This window comes from Manis javanica, chromosome 4 (assembly GCF_040802235.1).
Source record: "Manis javanica isolate MJ-LG chromosome 4, MJ_LKY, whole genome shotgun sequence".
Taxonomy (NCBI): Eukaryota; Metazoa; Chordata; class Mammalia; order Pholidota; family Manidae; genus Manis; species Manis javanica.
This window is the reverse complement of record NC_133159.1, coordinates 51,236,428-51,260,927: the sequence shown is the minus strand read 5'-3', so window position 1 is coordinate 51,260,927 and position 24,500 is coordinate 51,236,428. Positions and strand designations below refer to the sequence as shown.

Genomic DNA, 24,500 nt, shown 5'->3' with positions numbered 1-24,500 from the left:
CATATTTTCTGATATAACTGTTCTAGAGTTCCCTGTAACTAAATATTATGATAAAGTTGAAATTATTGTCTACTTTAGTAGTTTTACAGATAACTGGTTTAACAGTCTATTAAAAAGTAGTTTAGTAGGAACTTAACTGTATTTTAAATTGAAAACATAACCACACAGAAAAAATAATTCAAACGACTTTGAACACATACTTTGACTACACATCTCTAGTGGGATATAGTCTAAGGATATAAAATGGCACAGAAATCTTTACTCGGTAAATCTATTATTGGAGGGAATATCAGTATAGTAATTCCAAAACTATCTTAAACATGTTGTAGGACAAATTAGATGAGTAAATATAGTGATATAGTTGAGAATCAGAATTTTCCCTTAAGTAAAAAGGAGACACCAGTATGAACTGAGGGAAGGTGAAAATGAACTCTGTGGTTTTCAATTTGAATTGGAAGTATCCTATAAACTCATGATTTCCTTAAAAAAAAGTGTGTCTATCCTTTTAAAGGGCCTTGAAACAATGATACTCCAATAGCAATGAGCATATTCAATGCCCAAATCTTGGTTTCTAAGTAGCATTTCCCACTAAAATGAACCAGGATTCCATGGCAAATGGCTGATTTCATGTCTTGAGCAAGGATATACTAGGTGAGAGTGGAACATCTTATTGTACCATAAAAGTAAGACTGTGCCCAAATACCAATGTGGACATACACAAAGGCCACAGGAACCAGCCTAAAGAACTAACCAAATCTAATATAATTTAATCATCAAAAAAAATAATGGTGGCAGGTTATAACACATGGATACATTTTTTAAAAGGAATCCTTGGCCACACAGAGATAATGAAATAAAGAGAGGAGGAATAGTCCTTTTTTAGAAAAGCTAGTCAGTAAACATATGTAAAAGAACTGAAAACTGGAAAACCACTATTTGGCAACTACCAATGCAATCATTGATTCAGGTAAAGCTCATCAATGCCTACTAAAACCACTGGATAGAAAAAGAAAAATTGTGGGAAAACAGACTAGTGATCTCAGAGTATCACTCGCAGATTCATTATTAAGTACAAAAAGGAAAGGCTACTTTTAGAATGCAGAAAGCTGGCTAACCTAAGTGATCAATCTTAACATCACCAATAATAAGACAAACTATCACATTACTCCTGATGTGAAGAAGTGGAAAGTCTACAATATCTTCTATGCAACTGTCTTGAAAAAAAACTACTTAACCTGAAACTGTGAGAAAACAATCAAATAAATTCATTTCCGTGAGATAAAAAAAAATCAGATAAATTCATCCTACAAAACAATTGGCCTGGTCTCTTCAAAAATGTCAATTATCTTGAAAGACCAAAAAATAAAAAGGAAGGAAGGAAAAGAAAAGGTGAGGATTGTTCTACATAAAAGAAAACAGAGGGGGCTCTCTTGTCCCCTCCTGGCTTGAGCCAGGAGCTCTGTCTTTTCGCTGTCTCTTTAAATAAAAGCCTCTGCCTGCTGTCCTATCTAAAAAAAAAAAAAAAAAAAAAAAAATACAGAGACATTACAACTAAATACAACTCATAGCCTCTAACTGGATTCAGTATTGAAAAAAAAAACTATAAGGGACATAACCGGAACATTTGGGGAAATCTGAATTTTGAATGTGGCCTACACATTAGACAATATTATCATATCAAGGTTAAATTATTTTGGTATGCTAATGGCAGAATAGTTACATAGGAGAGTGTCTCAGTTCTTAGGAGATATATGATGACGTATTTAGGGGTGAAATGCCGTATCTCCACATTAGTTTCAAGTGGTTCAGCAAAAGAAAAAGTGTGCATGCATATGTACATGTGTGCATATTCAGAGAGAAAGAAATCAAATGAGGCATAATGTTAGCAACTAGTGAATCTAGGTGAAGAATATACAGGTACTTACTGTACTTCCCTTTCAACTATTTTATAGGTTTGAAACTTTCAAAAGAAAAAAAGTTGGGGGAAAAAATAGTAGGGTGGAAATTAGACTTTAGAACAGCTGGTCAGACTTCATAAAGTCTACCTACTTATTCAGCTTATCCATAGAGTTAAAAGCAAGTATAAAGTTCAGCAAGATTTCATAAAAATAAAATAATCCTAAGAAATAATAATTACAGTCTAATCCACCATTAATTTCCTATTATAGCTGTAGACTAAACAAAATCTTTGATGAAAATTGTGTAAAAGATGACATGTGTTGACTCATCTAGGACAAATTAACAAGGCTATCTTATCTAATACTGTCTCCAAATCCAAATATGACTTCAAATTTTTCTCCAATTAAGATCTATTAGTTATAAGGAACTATAAAATTAAAAATGTTGTCACAGAAGTCCAGATGATCTCAGACTACATATCACTGTTATAATAATAAACACAAACTCTGTCCCCGGAACTTTTCATTATCACATTTAATCCTCAGAACAACTCTATAAAGCAGATAATATTATCCTCATTTTAGAGATTAAAAAAACAACAACAGTCTTAGACTAAATACTTTCTGCATGGTCATACTGGTAGTATATAGCAAAACACACCTTTCAAAGCCCACGCTCACTGTTCTATTTACTACTATATTATGAAATGTAAAATTTTAAATAAACTTATTATACTGATTCAAAATAAAAAATTACAAAGACATTTCAAAGAAAAATCAAAAGTATGTTTTTTCCCTAATAGACATACATACACCAACTGAATGAAATTAGAATTTAACCAGATGTCCAATTTACTGCCAAATCCCAACTGAAGCTAAAGATGATACATAATTCAACTGTATTACTCAGCTACCTATTCAAATGTATGGTTTAATATGTTATATATAAATTCAAAACATACCGATGTATTCTCAAATGTTTTCATCTAGAAATTTATCCCTGATCACTCAAGAAAAAAAAAATACTGAAAAAACTCATTTCAGGCACACCATTCCTCAAAAATAGTTAAATGAAACAATGACATAAAAGGATAAGAAATTAACAAACAAAGCATCCCCCCCAAACCTAGTCAACTTACAAACACTATCTTACTGAACTGTACCACAATCTATCAGTTACATAAGCCTTAAAAAGCTACTGCTGGCTGATGGCACCTTCCCTTCTCTCATACCTCATACCTAATCCATCATCCAGTTCCACTTGTTAAATGCCACTAAACCCAACCACCTCTATCTTCACCACCACCTTTTCTAAGATATTATTTCTCATTTGATCTCTCCCCATTCACACTCTTATCAGTTTTTCTATAATCAGTTTTTACTCTGTATAACATCAAGTACTTTTCCACAGCACTTAAAATAGCTGCAACTTTACATTTCTTTCATGGAATAGCTGATTTATGTCTGCCTTCCATTATACAGTAGTAAGTTCTATGAGGATGGAGACTCACCACTATTTCACTATGGACTAGAAGAGTGCCCAGTTATCAAATTAATGCTAAATGATTGAATTACTGTCAAAATCACAAAATTATGTATAAATAGTCCAAAAAACGTGGTTAGAAGACTCACCATCATAAGAAGTAGCTTATTTTATCATTTCCAGACTGCATATTTTTATATTTTTAACTTTGAAACTGAATACATCTTACAATTGACAATCTTTGTTAGAGTGGCAGTATTTTTTTGTTCTCATAGTGGTTCATAAAATAATCATGCATCTTGGAGTAATAAACAAATAAATTCATGATTTGTTGAAATAGGTAAATCTACAATACACCTGGTCCACTCAGTTCAAATTTAGTAATCCAGCCTCCCTTCCATGGCCACCACCTTACTCCCAACATTCACTAGTTAACAGAGCCTACTGGCTCTTTCATCAACAGTTACCAAATCCATTCCTTTCTTCCATTTCCCACTATAACCCTAGATTTATCTAATTCATCATTGCCTCATACCTGAGCTCTCATAGCTTCACTCAAACATTTGTTTCAAATTCAACCAACACTGTGCACCTACTATGTGCACAAAACTGATAAGAAGCACTCCAGTTACCTGTCCCTCCCTCTAATCTCTCTACAATTCAGATTTTTGTTCATTATGTGTCAAGCTGAAATTACTTTCCTTCCGATTTCTACCTACCAAATCCTCACTCACTACTTAAGGTCTGTATCAAATCTCATCTTCAGTAAGTCACCTCTAGTTAGTCTCTCTTCAAACTTAACGTTCTAAAACACACAAAATCTAATGCATATTGTCTGTATTATCCGCTTCTTTGAAAGCAAGGCTTATATCTCATACATTCCATCAGAGTGTAAGCTCCTTAAGATCAAGGGCTATTTTTGCTTTTATTTACTGTTATATGCTCAGCACCTAGAAGAGTAGCTCATACATAATAGCTGCTTAGCAAACATTTATTGAATTAATGTTTTTTATCTATTCCAGGGTAGAGAACAAATCTGCAATTGTGCTACAGTGGGGAAAGTCAAAAAGAACTGGACTCAGTGATTTAAAGTCTCTGATCTTCAGGTTCTTCATCTACTGAAGGTAAATAATATTCAATAGCTCACTGAGTTGTTTAATGATTAAATGCAACAATGCTTTAACAGCATTTAGTGCACAGGTGAGGACAAGAGGACTAGAGGATAATACCCTCTAGGTCGACCTAGAGGGTATTATGCTTAATGAAATAAATAAGCCAGGTAGGGATAGACAAATACCATATGATTTCACTTATTTGTGGGATCCAGAAAACAAAACAAGTGAACAAAACAGAAATAGATACAAAACGGAAATACAGAGAACAAATTGATGGTTGCCATGGGAGAGGGTGGGAAGGGGGCGAAACAAATAAAAAGAATAAAGAGATACAAACTTTCAATGATTTTTTTAAGGTGCCAACTAGAGTTACTATGTCCCCAGAAAGCAAGGAAGTACAAAAATTTCCATCTACAAAACATTAGTGAATAGTATGTAATACTGTTTTACCAGATCTACCAAAATATATAGAAATACCTCATCAACAATTACAACAAATAAATTTTTCCATTTATATTTGCATTCCATTTTGCAGAAACAGAACATCAGCTAAATGGTTTTTAAGCTCTTTTTTACTAAACTACAGTGTTCCTTATATTGGCTACATTTTAACTTTAAACAGTTCCCAAACATTTACAGCAGGTTGATAATTAATTCAATATAACATCAGATTATTGGACTAATCAGAAACTCTTCCTTAATCAAAGAAGCGTACTAATTTGTAAATTGTTATATAGACAAAGTTTACCTTTCAAAGCTTTTCTAATCCCTCTGGGTACTTTCAGTAACTCATAACGTAATTGCAAATTACAAGCAACCAAGGAGAGAGCATTTCCTGTGTCTATCTGGTATTAACTGACACAAAATCATTGCAAAAATTTAACTGGGACATATGTTCCAAGTCTGAAAAGGTGAGGGGAACTCCATTTAATTCGATACACAGAGTTGTGGGACAAGGTATTCCCCTTTAATAACCAATACAGAAAGAAAATGTAAGCCAAAGATATCTTAAGAAATGTAAACTCAGTAAGCATAATCATGCTGAACCGACCACTGACGTCTCTCCTATACATCAGTCGTCGTAAGAAGGTCTTTGAAAGTACAATCTAAAAAGCTCTTGGATGTGGAAGAGTTGAGGGTGAGAATCAAATAAAGTGATTGAACGTTAATGTCTGGAAGAAAAGCACTAATACACTCAGGCAAGGGTTTTAAGGTCTGAAGCAATAACAAAAGCTAAATAAAAGTGCCGGGAAAGGAGTTAGAAATGAGAAGATTCAGATTCGTAGAATCCAACTTTCTTCTTTACTTCTTTCTTTTTTTTTTAGATGGGGAGAAATAGGGAAGGAAATCAATGCGACAGCTTAGGGGACAATAGGTTGTGCCTGGAACACCCAAGAAAAGCCAGGGGGAGAGGAGAAACAGCTGCCCACAGAGAGTTGTAGGTTTGTTAGCTCTGGAGCTCAGAAAGGGCATGGAGTAAGACAAATTACACTAGGAAGGAGAGAGGAGGGAGGCGCCAAACCCTTCGACAGCCCAACCGGTTGGCCACAAGGTCTCCACGGAGGGCAGGGCCCCCGAAGAAACCCCGTCCTTTGGGGACAAGAAACAGTAAGTCCCAACCTTCTCCTGACTCCATTAGTCTCAAGTCGACTCCTCATCGAAACAGAACTGGAGAACTGTAAAAAAAAAAAAAAAAAAAAAAATTGTGCAGGAGCCACCAACCGGGAAAACGTTCCAGCTCCAGCAGCAGCCTCCACAAAGACAGCTCGCACACACGCAGACACTCCGACCTCAGCGCTGCACAGACAGACACGGCGAGTTTCCCGGCCACCGTAGTAAGAGGAACGGCCTCCCCTTCAGAACCAGGAGGTAAGCCACTTCCGGGGCACTAAATTATTTCCATGGGCGGTAGCAATAACTGCAGCCTTACAGGCCCCTGCTCTGCTTACTTTATCCATGTCTTCTTTCCCACGTTTGCCACTCCAGCCCCAAGTCACCGTAAGGCAAGCGCAGAGCCAAGGGAAAGTATCCATCTATAAGCGGTGTCTCTGATAGGCAGACATTACACCAGCCTTGAGTCTATGCTGAACAGTCGGACTTCAGCTCCCAGCATGCTATGCAACACCACGCTCTCTCCTCTGGTGCAGGAACTACAAGACCCAGCCTGCACTGCACCTTCATTCTCCACTCTGCCACTGACACGCGCAGACCTGAAATGTGATTTCGGAGGATTCATTAAATCCCTTAGAGGAAAGTAAACCCTCCTACCAAGCTCCATTTTGCTAAAAGTAATGTCAGTATTCCCTCCTATCCTGTTGTGAAGGTACTGTAAGCTAAGCTTATAGTTGGGACTGTGGTAAATATTTTAAAATAGCAAGGAACGTGTGCACTCACCACATTTATGCCTTTATTTTAAAGGATAATAACGACAGTCTGCAAAGGTTCTTATGAAATGGAAATTTTTATCATTCATAATGAGAGAAATATTAAATTATTGCGAAGTGTAATCCTATGCCATTTTGCAGTACTGCAAGATTGTGTTGGAACAGGGGCTACCAGACGTGCTCCTCAACTGCATACGAAATTAAGAGCTAGAAGTAAAAAATTAAGTCTGTGTTACCGGCCTATGAACCATATGGGAAAAAAACTTTCAGAATGCAGAGTTGAAAAGTTAACAATTAAATTTGAAAATATTTTTCTAATTTTTAATATGTTTGTTTGAATTATCCTGTTTTTATTTTTATTCTCACAAAAACAGGTAACTGTTTTTCTTTTTCTATTATTATGGTTTCTATTTTGTGGTAGGGCAACGAAGGAATCAAAGATATAGCAAGTTCACAATTGTAACATTTATTAGAGTGAGCAAACAAAATAAGTTACTTTCTGATTAGATGGCCTGTGGTTCCATATTTTAAAATATAGAACTTTGTTTTGATTTCTTAGGACAGATAACATGCATCTAACAAACTCTCTGTATGCCCTTTTGTTACTTTCATAAAGACTTGGTTTACAAGAATGAATATATTTTATTTTTGACATTGGGCATAAAGAACCCATGAGAAACAATGCTTTTATTCTTTAAGCTACATGGTAATTATACAACATAAAATTGTGTTTATACCACAAACACTGATATTGCTGTGGATTTACAGGAAAAATTTGTTAATTGGTTAAAAAATGTACTAGAATTCTTTCCATTTTTGCTACTTCACTTAGAAATCACAGAGGGGAATTATATTTTGTAACATTGACATGGCATCAGCCACCATACAAACTGCTTTCCAACTCCAGTATGCTGAATTATGTAGCACTAGCAAGTAAATATTTAAAATCTATGATCATGGAAAACAATATGCTACTTTCCATATTCATGCATCAAAACAATATGAATGCAGTGAAACATTTCCATTGAAGTGATTAGAAGCTTATAATTAGGTCATCTGCTATTCATAGGTGTCTGCAGTAAATACATAATTGCATCCACTTATTAGGGATTTATTAAGGAAGCTTTAAAAATATGCTAAATATTTGATACACATATTTCTAAAGCAGTTTCAATGATCAATTGTGTAAATGAATGTGTGTAAAAGAGAATATGAGTACATAATTTATGTGACAAGACTTGAAGTTTTTTTTATTTTTTTTATTTTATTTTGGTATCATTAATCTGCAATTACATGAAGGACATTATGTTTACTATGCTCCCCCTTTCACCAAGTCCCCCCCACATCCACGTTCACAGTCACTGTCCATCAACATAATAAGATTCTGTAAAATCACTACTTGTCTTCTCTGTGTTACACAGCCCTCCCCGTGCCTCCCCCACACGATACATGCTAATCGTAATGCCCCCTTTCTTTTTTCCCCCACCCTTATCCCTCCCTTCCCACCCGTCCTCCCCAGTCCCAGTCCCTTTCCCTTTGGTAACTGTTAGTCCATTCCTGGGTTCTGTGCTTCCCCTGCTGTTTTGTTCCTTCAGTTTTCTTTTGTTCTTATACTCCACATAAGAGTGAAATTATTTGGTACTTATCTTTCTCTGCCTGGCTTATTTCACTGAGCATAATACCCTCTAGCTCCATCCATTTTGTTGCGAATGGTAGGATTTGTGTTTTTCTTATGGCTGAGTAATACTCCATTGCGTATATGTACCACATCTTCTTTATCCATTCATCTACTGATGGACATTTAGGTTGCTTCCATATCTTGGCTATTGTAAATAGTGCAGCGATAAACATAGGGGTGCATCTGTCTTTTTCAAACTGGAGTGCTGCATTCTTGGGGTAAATTCCTAGAAGTGGAATTCCTGGGTCAAATGGTATTTCTATTTTGAGCATTTTGAGGAACCTCCATACTGCTTTCCACAATGGTTGAACTAATTTACATTCCCACCAGCAGTGTAGGAAGGTTCCCCTTTCTCCACAACCTCACCAACATTTGTTGTTTGTCTTTTGGATGGTAGCCATCCTTACTGGTCTGAGATGATATCTCATTGTGGTTTTAATTTGCATTTCTCTGATGACAAGCGATGTGGAGCATCTTTTCATGTGTCTGTTGGCCATCTGAGTTTCTTCTTTAGAGAACTGTCTATTCAGCTCCTCTACCCATTTTTTAATTGGATTACTTGCTTTTTGTTTGTTGAGGTGTGTGAGCTCTTTATATATTTTGGATGTCAACCCTTTATCGGATCTGTCATTTACGAATATATTCTCCTATACTGTAGGATACCTTTTTGTTCTATTGATGGTGTCCTTTGCTGTACAGAAGCTTTTCAGCTTGATATAGCCCCATTTGTTCATTTTTGTGTTTGTTTCCCTTGCCCAGGGAGGTATGTTCAAGAAGAGGTCACTCATGTTTATGTCTAAGAGATTTTTGCCTATGTTTTTTTCTAAGAGTTTTATGGTTTCATGACTTACGTTCAAGTCTTTGATCCATTTCGAATTTACTTTTGTGTATGGGGTTAGACAGTGATACAGTTTCATTCTCTTACATGTAGCTGTCCAGTTTTGCCAGCACCATCTGTTGAAGAGACTGTCATTTCCCCATTGTATGTCCATGGCCCCTTTATTGAATATTAGCTGACCATATATGTTTGGGTTAATGTTTGGAGTCTCTAATCTGTTCCATTGGTCTGTGGCTCTGTTCTTGTGCCACTACAAAATTGTCTTGATTACTGTGGCTTTGTAGTAGAGCTTGAAGTTGGGGAGAGAGATCCCCCCCAACTTTATTCTTCCTTTTCAGGATTGCTTTAGCTCTTCGGGGTCTTTGGTGTTTCCATTTGAATTTTTGAACTATTTGTTCCAGTTCATTGAAGAATGCTTTTGGTAGTTTGATAGGGATTGCATCGAATCTGTATATTGCTTTGGTCAGTATGCCCATTTTGACGATATTAATTCTTCCTAGCCAGGAGCATGGGATAAGTTTCCATTTGTTAGTAACCTCTTTAATTTCTCTTAAGAGTGTCTTATAGTTTTCAGGGTATAGGTTTTTCACTTCCTTGGTTAGGTTTATTCCTAGGTATTTTATTCTTTTTGATGCTATTGTGAATGGAATTGTTTTCCTGATTTCTCTTTCTATTAGTTTATTGTTAGTGTATAGGAAAGCCACAGATTTCTGTGTGTTAATTTTGTATCCTGCAACTTTGCTATATTCCGATATTAGCTCTAGTAGTTTCGGAGTGAGGTCTTTAGGGTTTTTTATGTACAATATCATGTCATCTGCAAATAGTGACAGTTTAACTTCTTCTTTACCAGTCTGGATTCCTTGTATTTCTTTGTTTTGTCTAATTGCCATGGCTAGGACCTCAGTGGGGAGAGTGGGCATCCCTGTCTTGTTCCCTATCGCAGAGGAAAAGCTTTCAGCTTCTCACTGTTTAGTATGATGTTGGCTGTGGGTTTATCATATTTGGCCTTTATTATGTTGAGGTACTTGCCCTCTATCCCCATTTTGTTGAGAGTTTTTATCATGAATGGATGTTGAAGTTTATCGAATGCTTTTTCAGCATCTATAGAGATGATCATGTGGTTTTTGTCTTTCTTTTTGTTGATGTGGTAGATGATGTTGATGGATTTTCGAATGTTGTACCATCCTTGCATCCCTGGGATGAATCCCACTAGGTCATGGTGTATGATCCTTTTGATGTATTTTTTTAATTTGGTTTGCTAATATTTTGTTGAGTATTTTTGCATCTACGTTCATCAAGGATATTGGTCTGTAGTTTTCTTTTTTGGTGGGTCTTTGCCTGGTTTTGGTATTACGGTGATGTTGGCTTCATAGAATGAGTTTGGGAGTATTCCCTCCTCTTCTATTTTTTGGAAAACTTTAAGGAGAATGGGTATTAGGTCTTCTCTGTATGTCTGATAAAATTCTAAGGTAAATCCATCTGGCCTGGGGTTTTGTTCTTTGGTAGTTTTTGATTACCATTTCAATTTCATTGCTGGTAATTGGTCTGTTTAGATTTTGTTTCTTTCTGGGTCAGTCTTGGAAGGTTGTATTTTTCTAGGAAGTTGTCCATTTCTCCTAGGTTTCCCAGTTTGTTAGCATATAGGTTCTCATAGTACTCTCTAATTATTCTTTGTATTTCTGTGGGTCCATCGTGATTTTTCCTTTCTTGTTTCTGATTCTGTTGATGTGTGTTGACTCTCTTTTCCTCTTAATAAGTCTGGCTAGAGGCTTATCTATTTTGTTTAGTTTTCTCGAAGAACCAGCTCTTGGTTTCATTGATTTTATTGTTTTATTCTTCTCAATTTTATTTATTTCTTCTCTGATCTTTATTATGTCCCTCCTTCTGCTGACCTTAGGCCTCATTTGTTTTTCTTTTTCCAATTTCAATAATTGTGACATTAGACCATTCATTTGGGATTTTTCTTCCTTCTTTAAATAAGCCTGGATTGCTATATACTTTCCTCTTAAGACTGCTTTCACTGCGTCCCACAGTAGTTGGGGCTTTGTGTTGTTGTTGTTGTTTGTTTCCATATATTGCTGGATCTCCATTTTGATTTGGGTATTGATCCTTTGATTATTTAGGAGCATATGTTTGTGAGCCTTTTTGCTTTCTTTGTACAATTTATTTCTAGTTTTATGCCTTTGTGGTCTGAAAAGTTGGTTGGTAGGATTTCAATCTTTTGGAATTTACTGAGTCTCTTTTTGTGGCCTAGTATGTGGTCTATCCTGGAGAATGTTCCATGTGCACTTGAGAAGAATGTGTATCCTGTTGCTTTTGGGTGTAGAGTTCTATAGATGTCTATTAGGTCTATCTGTCCTGGTGTGTTGTTCAGTGCCTCTGTGTCCTTACTTATTTTCTGTCTGGTGGATCTGCCCTTTGGAGTGAGTGGTGTGTTGAAGTGTCCCAAAATGAATGCATTGCATTGTATTTCCTCCTTTAATTCTGTTAGTATTTGTTTCACATACGTTGGTGCTCCTGTATTGGGTGCATATATATTTATAATGGTTATATCCTCTTCTTGGACTGAGCCCTTTATCGTTATGTAATGTCCTTCTTTAACTTTTGTTACTTTCTTTATCTTGAAGTCTATTTTGTCTGATACTACTATTGCAACACCTGATTTTTTCTCTCTGTTGTTTGCATGAAATATCTTTTTCCATCCCTTGTCTTTAAGTCTGTGCATGTCTTTGGGTTTGAGGTGAGTCTCTTGTAAGCAGCATATGGATGGGTCTTGCTTTTTTATCCATTCTATTACTCTGTGTCTTTTAATTGGTGCATTCAGTCTATTTACATTTAGGGTGATTATTGAAAGGTATGTACTTATTGCCATTGCAGGCTTTAAGTTTGTGGTTACCAAAGGTTCAGGGTTAGCTTCTTTACTATCTTACTGTCTAACTTAACTCGCTTATTGAGCTGTTGTAAGCTGTTGTAAACACGGACTGATGATTCTTTATTTCTCTCCCTTCTTATTCCTCCTCCTCCCTTCTTCATATGTTGGGTGTTTTGTTCTGTGCTCTTTTTAGGAGTGCTCCCATCTAGAGCAGTCCCTGTAAGATGCCGTGTAGAGGTGGTTTGTGGGAGGCAAATTCCCTCAACTTCTGCTTGTCTGGAAATTGTTTAATCCCTCCTTCATATTTAAATGATAATCATGCTGGATACAGTATTCTTGGTTCGAGGCCCTTCTGTTTCATTGCATTAAGTATATCATGCCATTGTCTTCTGGCCTGTAAGGTTTCTGTTGAGAAGTCTGATGATAGCCTGATGGGTTTTCCTTTGTAGGTGACCTTTTTTTTCTCTCTGGCTGCCTTTAATACTTTGTCCTTGTCTTTGATCTTTGCCATTTTAATTATTATGTGTCTTGGTGTTGCCCTCCTTGGATCCCTTGTCATGGGAGTTCTGTGTACCTCTGTGGTCTTAGAGTCCATTTCCTCCCCTAGTTTGGGGAAGTTTTCAGCAATTATTTCTTCAAAGACACTTTCTATCCCTTTTTCTCTCTCTTCTTCTTCTGGTACCCCTATAATGCAGATATTGTTCCGTTTCGATTGGTCACACAGTTCTCGTAAAATTCTTTCATTCCTGGAGATCCTTTTATCTCTCTCTGCATCAGCTTCTCTGCATTCCTGTTCACTGTTTTCTAGTCCATTAATGGTTTCTTGCATCTCGTCCATTCTGTTTTGAAGTCCTTCCAGAACTTGTTTTTTTTCTGTATTCTACCTCCTTAGTTCTTGCATATTTCTCTGCAAGTCCATCAGCATGGTTATGACTTTTGTTTTGAATTCTTTTTCAGGAAGACTGGTTAAATCTATCTCCCCAGGTTCCTTCTCAGAGGAAGATGTAGAAGATGTCGAAGCTATCTGGGTTAGTCTTGTCTGGATCAAATTTTTCTGCCTTTTCATGTTGATAGGTGCAATGGTGAGCTATTGACTTGTCTGTCAGCTGGGAGAGCCAAGTCTTTCCACTTGTTCCTGGCCTTTCTTTACTGGGACAACTGCGACCCCTAGTGGCTTGTGTTGGGCAATTGCGTGTAGACTGGGTCTCTGTATCTTGCCCAGCCGGTATAGAGGAAGCTCCCTTGCTGTGGGCGTGGCCAGCCTTAAGCTGCTGCTCTGCCATGGCGGGGCCCCAGAGGGGTAATGGATGGGGGGCTGTTTGGCTGTTTACCTCCGTGAGGGGTCTCAGAGCTGTTCCCCAGGGGGTTAGTATGCCCGGAGTTCCCTGGAATTTCCAGCTGCTGGACTGTGACCCAGGATGCTTCCGTCCAGCTATGGGGTCCCTGTCCCTTTAAGACTTTCAAAAGGCACTTGCTTTTCTTTGTCCCAGGGGCGCCGGCTGTGGGGACCCACTCACAGGTCTTACTGTCCTGCTTCCCTAGTTTCCAGCACCCCACGCATGCACTGTGTCTTCGCTCTTTTGTGGATGGCTGGGGCTGGGTGTTTAGCAGTCCTGGGTTCCCTCTCCCTCCCCACTTCGACTCCTGTCCTCCCGCCAGGAGCTGGGGTGAGGGGCACTCGGGTCCCACCGTGCCGGGGTTTGTATCTTACCCGTTTCACCAGGCACTGGGTTCTCGCAGGTGTGGATGTAGTCTGGCTGTTGTCCTGTGTCTTCTGGTCTCTCTTTTAGGATTAGTTGTATTTGTTGTATTTTCAAAAATATATATGTTTTTGGGAGGAGATTCCCACTGTCCTACTCATGCCGCCATCTTGGCTCCACCCTCAGACTTTAAGTTTTTAAAAGAGATTCTTACAGCTGCATACTCAGCAGTGTTTTCTCCTCTAAATGTCTTTGACTTTCCAATTCACCCAGTTGCCAATCACACAAAAGTTAAAATTGGATAAGATGTTTGTTTCAGTTCAACAAATATATGATAAATGCTGCTAGGAACAAAGCACTCAGCCTAGGCACTATAGTCTATTTCTGAAACACAGTTTTGATAATTAGGGAAGATTTAAAGGGAAATGAAAAGAAGATAAGAAAGTATAAGAATGGAAAACAAAGTTAAGTAGTATAACATTGACTTTTAATAATCACTTATGCATTTGGGTTTTGAAACTCTTTAATAGCTAAAATACTGTCTAAAAGGCAGGTGATGTATCTCAAACAGATGTTCCTCTCTGCTGTAAGCACAGTACTTTGTACAGAGTAACTGCCTCTCCATGAGTGTTTGTGGAAGTTCACAGTGATGACTGACACTTTGAAACTCCTTTCTTATTCATACTATGTAGTTTTAACATAAGCTATTTCTAATACCTGTACTTTATTTTTTAAATTAGTAATTCAGATTTTATAATAAAATAGCTAGTAAACCAGAATATATGATTAATAAGAATGCTAATTTCAAAAATCATGCAAGACAGCAATTTACTGCTTAGTGTATGTATATAGTTAGAGAGATAAAGAGAATAATAAAATAACATCTTAAGTATCAAGCCATTTCTAAAATGTAGCATATACCAGGCTTTGAAAGTATGCCTGCCATTTTAATAGCACTGACTGTGATACAGCTCCAGATTTTTGTTAGTAAACTTTTAATCCTTAATTTGTGCCAAGTGTATTTCTTATCCATTTCTCTCCCAGATTCAGGGAAAGATGAGGGTTCTGTGTAATAAGTAAAAGTATACTATGAATGCCTAAACAAGAATATTATTTTGAGTTAAAATGAACTCACCCTTGATGAGACAAATACTTTATAGACCTCTAAAAGTTAAAAAATTACTTCAAGGAAAATATAAAGCTTTTCTCCCTTCCAAACTACCTTATTTCTATCCCCTCTCCTACATCTTCAACCTCTCTCTCTCCACTGCCCACTTCACATCAACCTACAAACATGCATAGTCTCCATAACTTTGAAAGCAACTTCAGTGGACTCAGCTTCTCTCCTAAATGCTGTATTATTCTGTCCTTTTCCTTTCATAACCAAACTCCAGTAAGTGCTACAAAATAAAGCTTAGCCTTGAAATTCAGCACAGGGTTTATTCACAGCTAATATTTACTAAATACCCAGCACTGTGCTAAATTCTAGAAATATAAAGAGAATTCAGATAAGATACTTATGATCCTGTTAGGCAGAAAGACAGACATGGGTGGAGAGAGAATAAAGCCAGTAAAGCCCACTAAAAGGGACTCAAAGACTTAACTAGATAAAACCAGAGAACCAGAAAAGATTTACAGAGTTAATTAGTTAATAAGTGGAAGTTTTAAAGGCCAGGAGTCACTTGAAATGTCTGGATATTCTGCCAGATGAAAAATAATTACCCAGACAAAAAAAAGAAAAACAAAAAACAGAGCGCAGCGCATGTCTTCATTGTACCAATTACATCAGGCCTCCAAGGCCAAAGATTGTCAATCAAGGACTTCTCTGTCAGGCAAGACAATGGGACAAAGGTCATGCCATTTTAAAATCTACTTAACCTGTGGAAAGACCCATCTTATTCTTTAACTTGCTGTTCTTCTTCTTTTAACTCCTTAATCAATTAAATAACTTTGTAACCAGGACAGGAGATAGACCTCCAAAGTGTAAATGAACCTATGTGGATAAAGAATGCTGAGATCTGGACCAACACAGTCACCTAAATAACCCTATTCTTAAGTAAAAAGTTCAAAGGAATTATCAATCACCTATATACATCATGCCTTATGCTGACCCCCTACCCAAGAGGCCCTATAAAACTCCAAATCTTAAACCCATAAGGGCTCCTCCTCTCTGAGGTTGCCCACACTCCCCTTTCTTCAAGTGTGTACTTTTTGCCTTAAATAAGGACTTCTTACTGCTCAACTTTTTGCATTTTGTTTCTGTACTCTTCCAGTGGTAAGCATCTTTGTTATTTTTCTATTTCATTCTATTTTCTAGACTTAAACACAAGTCTTCACTCTCTCTGTCCTACTTTAGACAAGTAGGGAGGGGCTACTGAGATCTCTGACTTGGGCTTGCAAGTTCCCATCACCTGGGTGACCAAGACAGGACTGCAGCTGTACCGTCATGCTCTTTAGTAGCCTACCTGTTTAACTTTAGGCAAACCCACTCCATTACTCTAGTACAGGGTGCAATAAAACTTAGTTTACTCTCTTGACTTTGTTTTCACTCTAACTTCCTTGCATTTCAGAACCAAGTTCCCTCCCAACAGTCCCACAATACAGTGTGATAAACAGTATGACAGAGGTATGGACAAGGTATTAAGAGACCGAGTAGTGTCAGTTACTCTCAAATTGAGGATAACTTCCTCCTCAATGAGGAAGTCCTGACATAACTTAAAAGACAAAAATAATTTAGCTGCTGAAGAGGAAGGTTCAACCAATTTAGGGTAACCCATAAATTCACTATACCTGAAACATGAGACTGAGGGACTGGTACAACATAAGGCTGGAAAGATAGATGGGCTGTTTTATAAAGGGGCCTTGTATATTATGTTTACATAAAAACAGAAGACTCCTGGTTTAAATGTAGCATTGAAAAATGAGGACAGAGCTGAACCATCTCTGGATCTGGTGTGCATGAATAAATGAGAACAAAAAGATAAAAAAGCATAAATTCACAGAAGTTGTAGGGGAACAGAATCTTCAGAGAAGAGTCATCATTTATTAAGACCATGAGGTGAAGCAAGAATTCTGTGAGGAGAATTAGGATGTAATGAATTAGAGCATCAGAGAAGGAATGGAAAGATTTGAAGGAAATAGTGGGAGATTGGGTCATAGGAAAGGAAGCACAGGTAAGAACACGAGAAGATACTGACCAAGGATAACAGGAATATGAAGTATTTACCAGCCTCAAGGTTTCAAAACAGAAATCCTATGTAACTCAGTTTCAGTCTAACCTTCACTAATCTTGAAGGCAGAAAGTGTGACTTGCTTACAAACACTCACATCCTTTTATAATGGAATCCACCCTCCTTCTCCTCCTCCTCACAGCTAAGAACTACTCCCTGCTAAGTACTAAAAGGCATAAATTATGACTTGCCTAAAGTTTAGCATCTAAATCAAACATATGGCTGTAGAGACCAAGGGAAGGCCACCCCAAGAGGTGCCATTGTAACATGCAGATTATTTCAGAGTTGAGAACAACCAAGTGTCGAAAGACTTAAAGAAACTGTGACCCCCAGCCCCCAACTGCATAAGAAGTATTTAGATAGAGGACATGCTCTAGGAAATGAGCTATATTAGCAATATTATAATGTAAACTAGGTGTGGTAGACAGGAAGGGATGTGGCTAAGTCTGTTAAAATTCCTCTTTGTGGCCCCTCATTGTTACTGTGTGGCCCAGTGAATATTTAGTTATCAAACATTTACTCTTTTCATATTCCTGTGAGTTGCTTCCATTTCCTTTGACATCTCAGACCTCTACCCCCTTCTCCTTGGTTCAAGATGACATATATACCTCCTTCTCCCTGTCTTTGGAACCCATGCCTATGGCTTCCTAGTACATAGGTAATTAAACTTTGGGGTTTTTCTCCTGATAATCTGTCTCATGTCAATTTGATTCTTAGACCAGCTAGAAGAACCTTAAGGGGTAGAGGAAATTTTTTTCTCCCCAATATGGCCCATTTCTCCTGGTTTAGGCGTAAACATGTGACAATTCCAGGCAATGAGATGTGAAGGAAAATCTGCTGAGGAGTTTCTGGGAAAGGTTTTTCTCCCTTTAAAAAAAGCAGTGCATGCTTGTGGGGAAAATAGAAGTTCCTATGGCCGGGATCTTCACCTGATCCTAAACTTCTTGATGATGTAATTGGCCTATGTGGGATAAATCACAGAATTTCCAGAATCTCCTGCCTGGCCCTAGGCCATTTACATATCAATAGGTGTTTACCACTGCAGCCTCCCACAGCCTCCAGGGCAAGGGATGGAAAGAGGACAACTCTTCTCTTCTCCCCTCCATTCCTGGTGTGTAATTGGTCTGGCGCCTGCTAGTTGCTGGGGACCCACCCATGGAGTTTCTCCAAGAAGGGGAATGTGGAGAAGTGAGCATGTACTGTGGCTGCAGAGACACAGAGCACCAAGTGGGCTTTGCTAGCAGGGACTGGGGAGAAAAGAGAGAGCACACCGTGGCTGGAGGGGACAGATAGAGCCAAGGCTTGTTGTAAACAATAAAAAGGGTTTCTCCCATCCTGCCCTTCCTCTTGCCTTACTTTGGTTTCACCAGATTATTTGCTCTGGAAAGGAGACCCTCTTCTCCCCAGAACTACAGCCTTCTGCTAGGCTAATGCTTCCACATTCATAAACAATGAGCTATTATTGACTGAGTCACTATATAAAGAACACCGTCCAGTTCTCTGGGCAGAGGCAGAGGTGGAGGTGGATTACAAACCTGAAGACTGCTGGATGCAGACATGGTTCTAGTGCTCGACCTACCACCATGAGAATAAAGATGGGTACCCTTTTACTCCAAGAACATTCTGTTGTCATTTCTTGGTCTCACCAAATCCATAGTGAACTTGCCTGGGGCTGAAACCCTCAGGCAAGACAATGCTGTACACCATAGCAGTATTATTCATGATAGCTAAAAGGTGGAAGCAGCCCAAGTGTCCATCAACAGATGAATGGATAAGCAAAATGTGGTATATAAATAAAATGGAATATATTCAGCCTTTAAAAAGTAGTATATTCTGATACATGCTACAACATGGATGAACATTGAGGATGTTATGTATGAGTAAAATAGGTCAGTCACAAAAAGACAAATCCTGCATGGTTTCACTTATATGACATACCTAGAGTAGTCACATTTAGAGACAGAAGATAGAATGCTGGTTGCCAGGGACTGAGTGGGGAAGGAGATTACTTAGTAATGTGTATACAGTTTCAGTTTTGTAAGATGAAATGAGTTCTGAAGATGGATGGCGGTGATAGTTGCACAATAATATGAATACTTAATGCTACAGGATTGTATACTTAAAAATGGCTAAAATAGTAAATTTTGTGTTATGTGTATTTTACCACAATAAAAAAATGGAGGAAAGAAAAACAGTGCATGCCAAAATTATTCAACGTCAAAAAAATAGGCTCTTCAAGAAATAGTGCTGGGCACTATTTTTCCACATGCAAAAAAATAAAGTTGGATCCCTCCCTGACACCATATTCAAAAATAACTCACAATGAACAAAAGTTCTAAATATAAAAATTAAAATAATAAAACTCTTAAAAGAAAACATACAGGTAAATCTTCATAACCTGGATTTGGCAATGGCATCTTGGATATGACACAAAAGCACAAGCAAAAATAAAAAATAAATTGAACTTCATCAAAATTAAAACTTTCATGCATGAAAAGACACTGTACATCTACCTACCACTTCAGCATTTTATTAAAAATAATAATAATAATAAGGGAGAAATGTGGGATTCACATATAAATGAAGTATAAAAATTAAACGAATATTCATATTTGACCTGATTATTTATAGTTCATAATGGGTGATCAAAACTGAAAGTTTCTGTGACAACTGCTCTTGTACTGTTCGCCATGTAAGAACTTATTCACTATGTAAGAATTTGTACACCATGTAAGAACTTCTTCGTTGTGCTTCAGAAGATCCGAGACTGATGAGAATTAGGCTTGGGGTGGATTAATGATTGTGCATTGAGTCCCCTGTACAGAATTTTATTGTTGTTAACTGTTAACAACCATTTGATCAATAAATATGAGAGATGCCCTCTCAAAAAAAAAAAGAAAAGTCACTGTAAATAAAGTGAAAAGACAGTCCACAGAATATAAATATTTTCAAGTCATATATGTGATAAAGGTTTAGTATCCAGATGTATCAAGAACTTAAATATAGACAACAAAAAGACAACAATCCAATTAAAAGTAGACAAAGGACTTGAACAGGCATTTCTCCAAAGTATGTGTGAAGATGGCCATTAGGTCATATTTTTATGATACATAAAATGTATTTTTTTATGTTTAGACCTATATATATGTGTGTATATATACATACACACTCAAGAGTAATATATAATGTTTAAAATTGCAAAATGTTTCACAGCCACTGTATTAGTTATATGTTCTGTAGAGCAAATTACCCGTCACAGTGGCTTTAAAGAACAACTTTTATTAGCGCACAAGTTTTATGTGTTAGTCATGACCTGACCATGACTAGCTGGGTCCTCTGCTTTTTGGTCTCTGACAAGCCTGCAGTCAAGGTGTTGGCTAAGGTCTGAGGTCCCATCTGAAGACTTGTTCATCTTTAATGTTGCCACCAGCAAAACCCCAAACCATCACAGCATTTGAACACAGTTGCCTTTTATAGGACAAGAGATGTAAAGAAGCATTTCCCCAGGGCCTGAACAATGTTAGTCATGAGAACAAATGTTGAGGGTACCGGGTTCCACTGGGTTGGTGCTGAGAGCCAGTTAGAGAATTATAAACATTCTCTTGTTATTTTAGTATGATTTTTTGTGGGTATATTATATGTGGGACCCTCCGAAGTGTGGGGACATAGAATAGTAGTTCCTCTTGCTTGAAGCTGGTAGCAAAACTGATGTGTTTAAGGCAACTGAAACCCAGTAAATATTACACTCCTTGGCTTGTTTAGCATGTCTCAGTTTTTAGATGATTTGAACTCAGATCAGTATGACTTCAAAATTCATTCTCTTTCCGTCTTTTTATTGCTTCCTTTCTTTTAAAAGTTACTATTTTTTCAATTATAAAGTAAAATACATGCGGATTGTAAATAATTTGTGAAATGCAGAAAAGCAATGAGAAAAAAGAATCACTAAAAATTTCATCATCTAAAGGCCACCACTGTTGATATTTTGATCTGTAATTTTTGATCTCTTCTTCTAAGTGTAGTTTTTCATGTTTGTTTGACAGAGTTGTGATTATTTTTACAAGCATAATTATTTATTCAGCTCTTTCCATTTACCATTAAAACACAAAACACGTTTCCTTGTTATTATAAACTACTCATAAACATTATTTTTTTAAAATCCATGTACTTTTTTGTATCTTACACTGCTTTCCAGGGAAAGACAGCAAGTTAAATATTCCTCATAAACATTACTTCTGCTTGTCTAAATTTCATCCTGGCCCAATTTAAGATTCTTCTGAATCTAAAAATAAAAATAATTGTTATAGTTTCTATCTCTTTTTCTCTCTTTTGATAGAAAATGAACTATTTTGGGTGTTTGGAGGCTCAGGAATTCAATGAGGTTGGAGGAAGAGGAAGGAGTCTAATATTTGCAGTTTTTCACTTGAACCACAAGCCAGTTCTCAAACTTTGAATTGGGGGAAGGACGAGAAAGGGGCCATTAATATTAAGTTGATATTAACATTAAATACTGATATCAAAAGATTTTAGTTTTTAAATAAAATTACAAAAACCCAAAAACCTTAGGCTTATATCTATTTGAAGTGAAAAGGCAGGCAGAAGAGAACTCTTGATATTTATTCTTTATGACTTCATTACAGAAACACAAAAACTGGGAAGGACCATGTTTATTAGGTCCCCATACTTTATATACACACACACACACACACACACACACACACACATATATATGTATTCTGATTTTTAAAATAACTCAGGTCTTTGAAAAATATTTAAATGTTAAAAAAATATAACACAACTAAGATAAGGACCTGTAGTAATCTGATATATAATCTTAACTTTTCATGAATATACTAACATGAAATATTACAAACATCTGTTAATTTAATGCATATGTATGGACTACCTACAATGTGCTTGGCACTGTTTTAGGAGCTTGGATTATATCAGTGAACAAAAACAATGATTCCTGTTCTCAAGAAGCTTAGGTTAAGACAGAGATTAAACATAAAATAAAATAAGTAAATTATTTAGAATGTTAGCAGGTGATTAAATACTATGGGGGTGGAGGGAGCAACAAAAACAGAGAATGGAAATGAGAATTAGGGGTCCTGAAGGACGGATTACAATTTTAAATATGGAAGTCAGAGTAGGTTTCATGTAGAAAGGGAAATGTGAATGTAAATTTAAAGGAGATAAGGGAGTGAGGCAAGCAGATATGAGGGATATCACTCTGGGGAGAGGAAACAGGCAGAACAAAAACCCTAAGGTGGCAATATGCCTTACCTGTGCACTTTTCTAGTCACAAAGCTCTTTAAATACTCAGAAGCTGACAAGCTCACTGAAGCAATACTAGTTTTCCACCATTCCAATTTTCCCGTAAAATCTTAAATTTTATCATCAGCAAAAAATACTGTGTGGTTTTTCTTGAAGTAACAGTTTCACTTCATTTATTTTTTTAAAAAAAAATTCTGTCAAATGCAAAAGTCTGAATATAGTTTGTCAGCTACTCTTTCATGTAAATATGACATTTCAAGAAAAAATTGTCTAGTTTAGCTGGCAACGCAAATAATCACAGGTACACTTTTTGTCCAGACAACCATCCTACTTTGGTATGTAGCAGGACAGGAGTACTTTATTTGTACTTCCCATTTTGTCACCCAAAAGGCTTACACTTAAGAGTTGAGATTCAATACAATTAATAATTCCTACAGTTTCATCAATGGCATTCACAAATGAAAATGACATTTTTACTTTGAGTGCATGGCAGTGAACAATACAATGGTGACTAGTATAGTTTGGTCCCACTGCCTTGATTCACACTAAGTTGCCAGTAGTTCTACCCACCATTGCTTTTGCAACTTCAGTGCAAATGTCAACATGGGAAAAAATAATAATAATTACAAATTTATGAAAACAGTTTTGACTGCAGACTCCTTGAAAGGGTTTTGGAAACCCCAGAAGTCTGCAGACCACACTTTGAGAACTACTGCTTTAAAGTCTTTCTTTTTTAAGAAGGCTGGAAGACAGTTTTATTTAGCAAGGAGAAGATACACTCTTGAAGAGAAAGCAGGCAGCCTGAGAGGTCAGGACCAGCACTGCTTATCTGAATACTTGGTTTTATATGAAAGCATGAGGGATGGGTTAACAGGTTCAGATTATATCACTGCTCTGGCTCTGTGCATGTCCGCACTCACTGTACAGACAGAAAAACCCACAGGGGAAAAAGTTTTAATGATCATGTGAATGGGCCAAGGTCATTTTTGGACATGTATCAATGACCTTTATGCAGGAGGCAACCTTGGGGATTTCCTGGTCCTATCTTCTCATTTTAGGCAAAGAGTGGTTATAAACCCACCTAGAAAGGTTACTGGCTTCCACCTCTTCCTTTCTGTTGATCATATTTCACTGACTTCCTATTGTAACCCAGGCAGGGGGATAGACAGAGAACTGAGAGAAACAAGTGCTGAACTGAGTCAAGAGGGGGCACCAGGGAGCACTGTGAGTGGAGGAAATGGATCCTTGGAGGTTGGGAATACCACCTGTAGAGACAATGTACCACAGGGTGGGGTGGATTGCTTTGCTTCACGGTGTATCTAGATGCATGGACATTGTCTTGAGGTTGGCCGGTGGCCTAGAGCCAATCAAACCTGTTGTGTGACCACAGGAGACTTACTGTAGGTGGCAACTGGTCTAGTTGCTTTTAAATAGTTGACCCATGCCTACCAAGGAAGCAGCCAGAACAACCAAGGATCCAACAGAAAAAGACAAGGAATGCCTTAAAGTAACATAGAATTCCTCGTTACCTAGGCCATTAGCGAGTACCCTGTTAAGAGTCCCTTTGTGGTTGCCAAAATGTTGTCCAGCAATCCAGTCCGGGAAGATCTGCCTCCATTCTAGCTGAGACCTCAACCTGTGTGAGGGTTCTTGACTCTGATCAAGAAAGAATCCATGAGCAGGTTGAGCAGGTACAAGCAAAGAGCAGTTTAATAAAACGAAGTACACAGTCAAGGAGGGAATGCAGGCATGCTCCAGAGGTGAGCAGCCTAAACTCTTAGTCATTTACATATTAGTAAATACCTAATATATTCTAGACTAATCTCTACATGGTGACCTTATTTTAGAGGTGAGAAAAGTGAAGCTAGGAGAAGTTCATTGATTTGTTCAGGATCCCACAGGTATAAGGGAAAGAAGTAGAATTTGCATTTAGAATTGCCTAAATACAAATCCCAAGCTTTCCCTCTACTTTCTATTTCTTGTATAATAATGCTTAAACCCCTGAAGTCTTGTTTTCTGTTCTGCAAA

At 37.3% G+C, this 24,500-nt stretch overlaps 1 protein-coding gene and 1 long non-coding RNA gene across 7 annotated transcripts in view; one reads left to right on the top strand and one right to left on the bottom strand.

The window, feature by feature from the left end:
- ATG4C (autophagy related 4C cysteine peptidase) overlaps positions 1-6,577 on the bottom strand; it is a 112,464-nt gene extending 105,887 nt beyond the window's left edge. The window contains exons 1-2 of one of the 6 annotated variants that reach the window (XM_037024350.2): positions 6,446-6,577; positions 6,117-6,172 (exon numbers count right to left, since the gene is read on the bottom strand). The gene's annotated coding sequence lies outside the window, so the exon portion shown is untranslated. Of the gene's footprint in view, positions 1-6,116; positions 6,417-6,445 lie in introns of those variants that run through there. The other 5 variants (XM_037024351.2, XM_073234060.1, XM_037024352.2 and 2 more) reach the window with 5 other exon arrangements.
- LOC140848905 (uncharacterized) overlaps positions 6,227-24,500 on the top strand; it is a 33,452-nt gene continuing 15,178 nt past the window's right edge. The window contains exon 1 of the long non-coding RNA XR_012130191.1: positions 6,227-6,365. This is a non-coding gene — a long non-coding RNA (uncharacterized lncRNA). The remainder of the gene's footprint in view (positions 6,366-24,500) is intronic.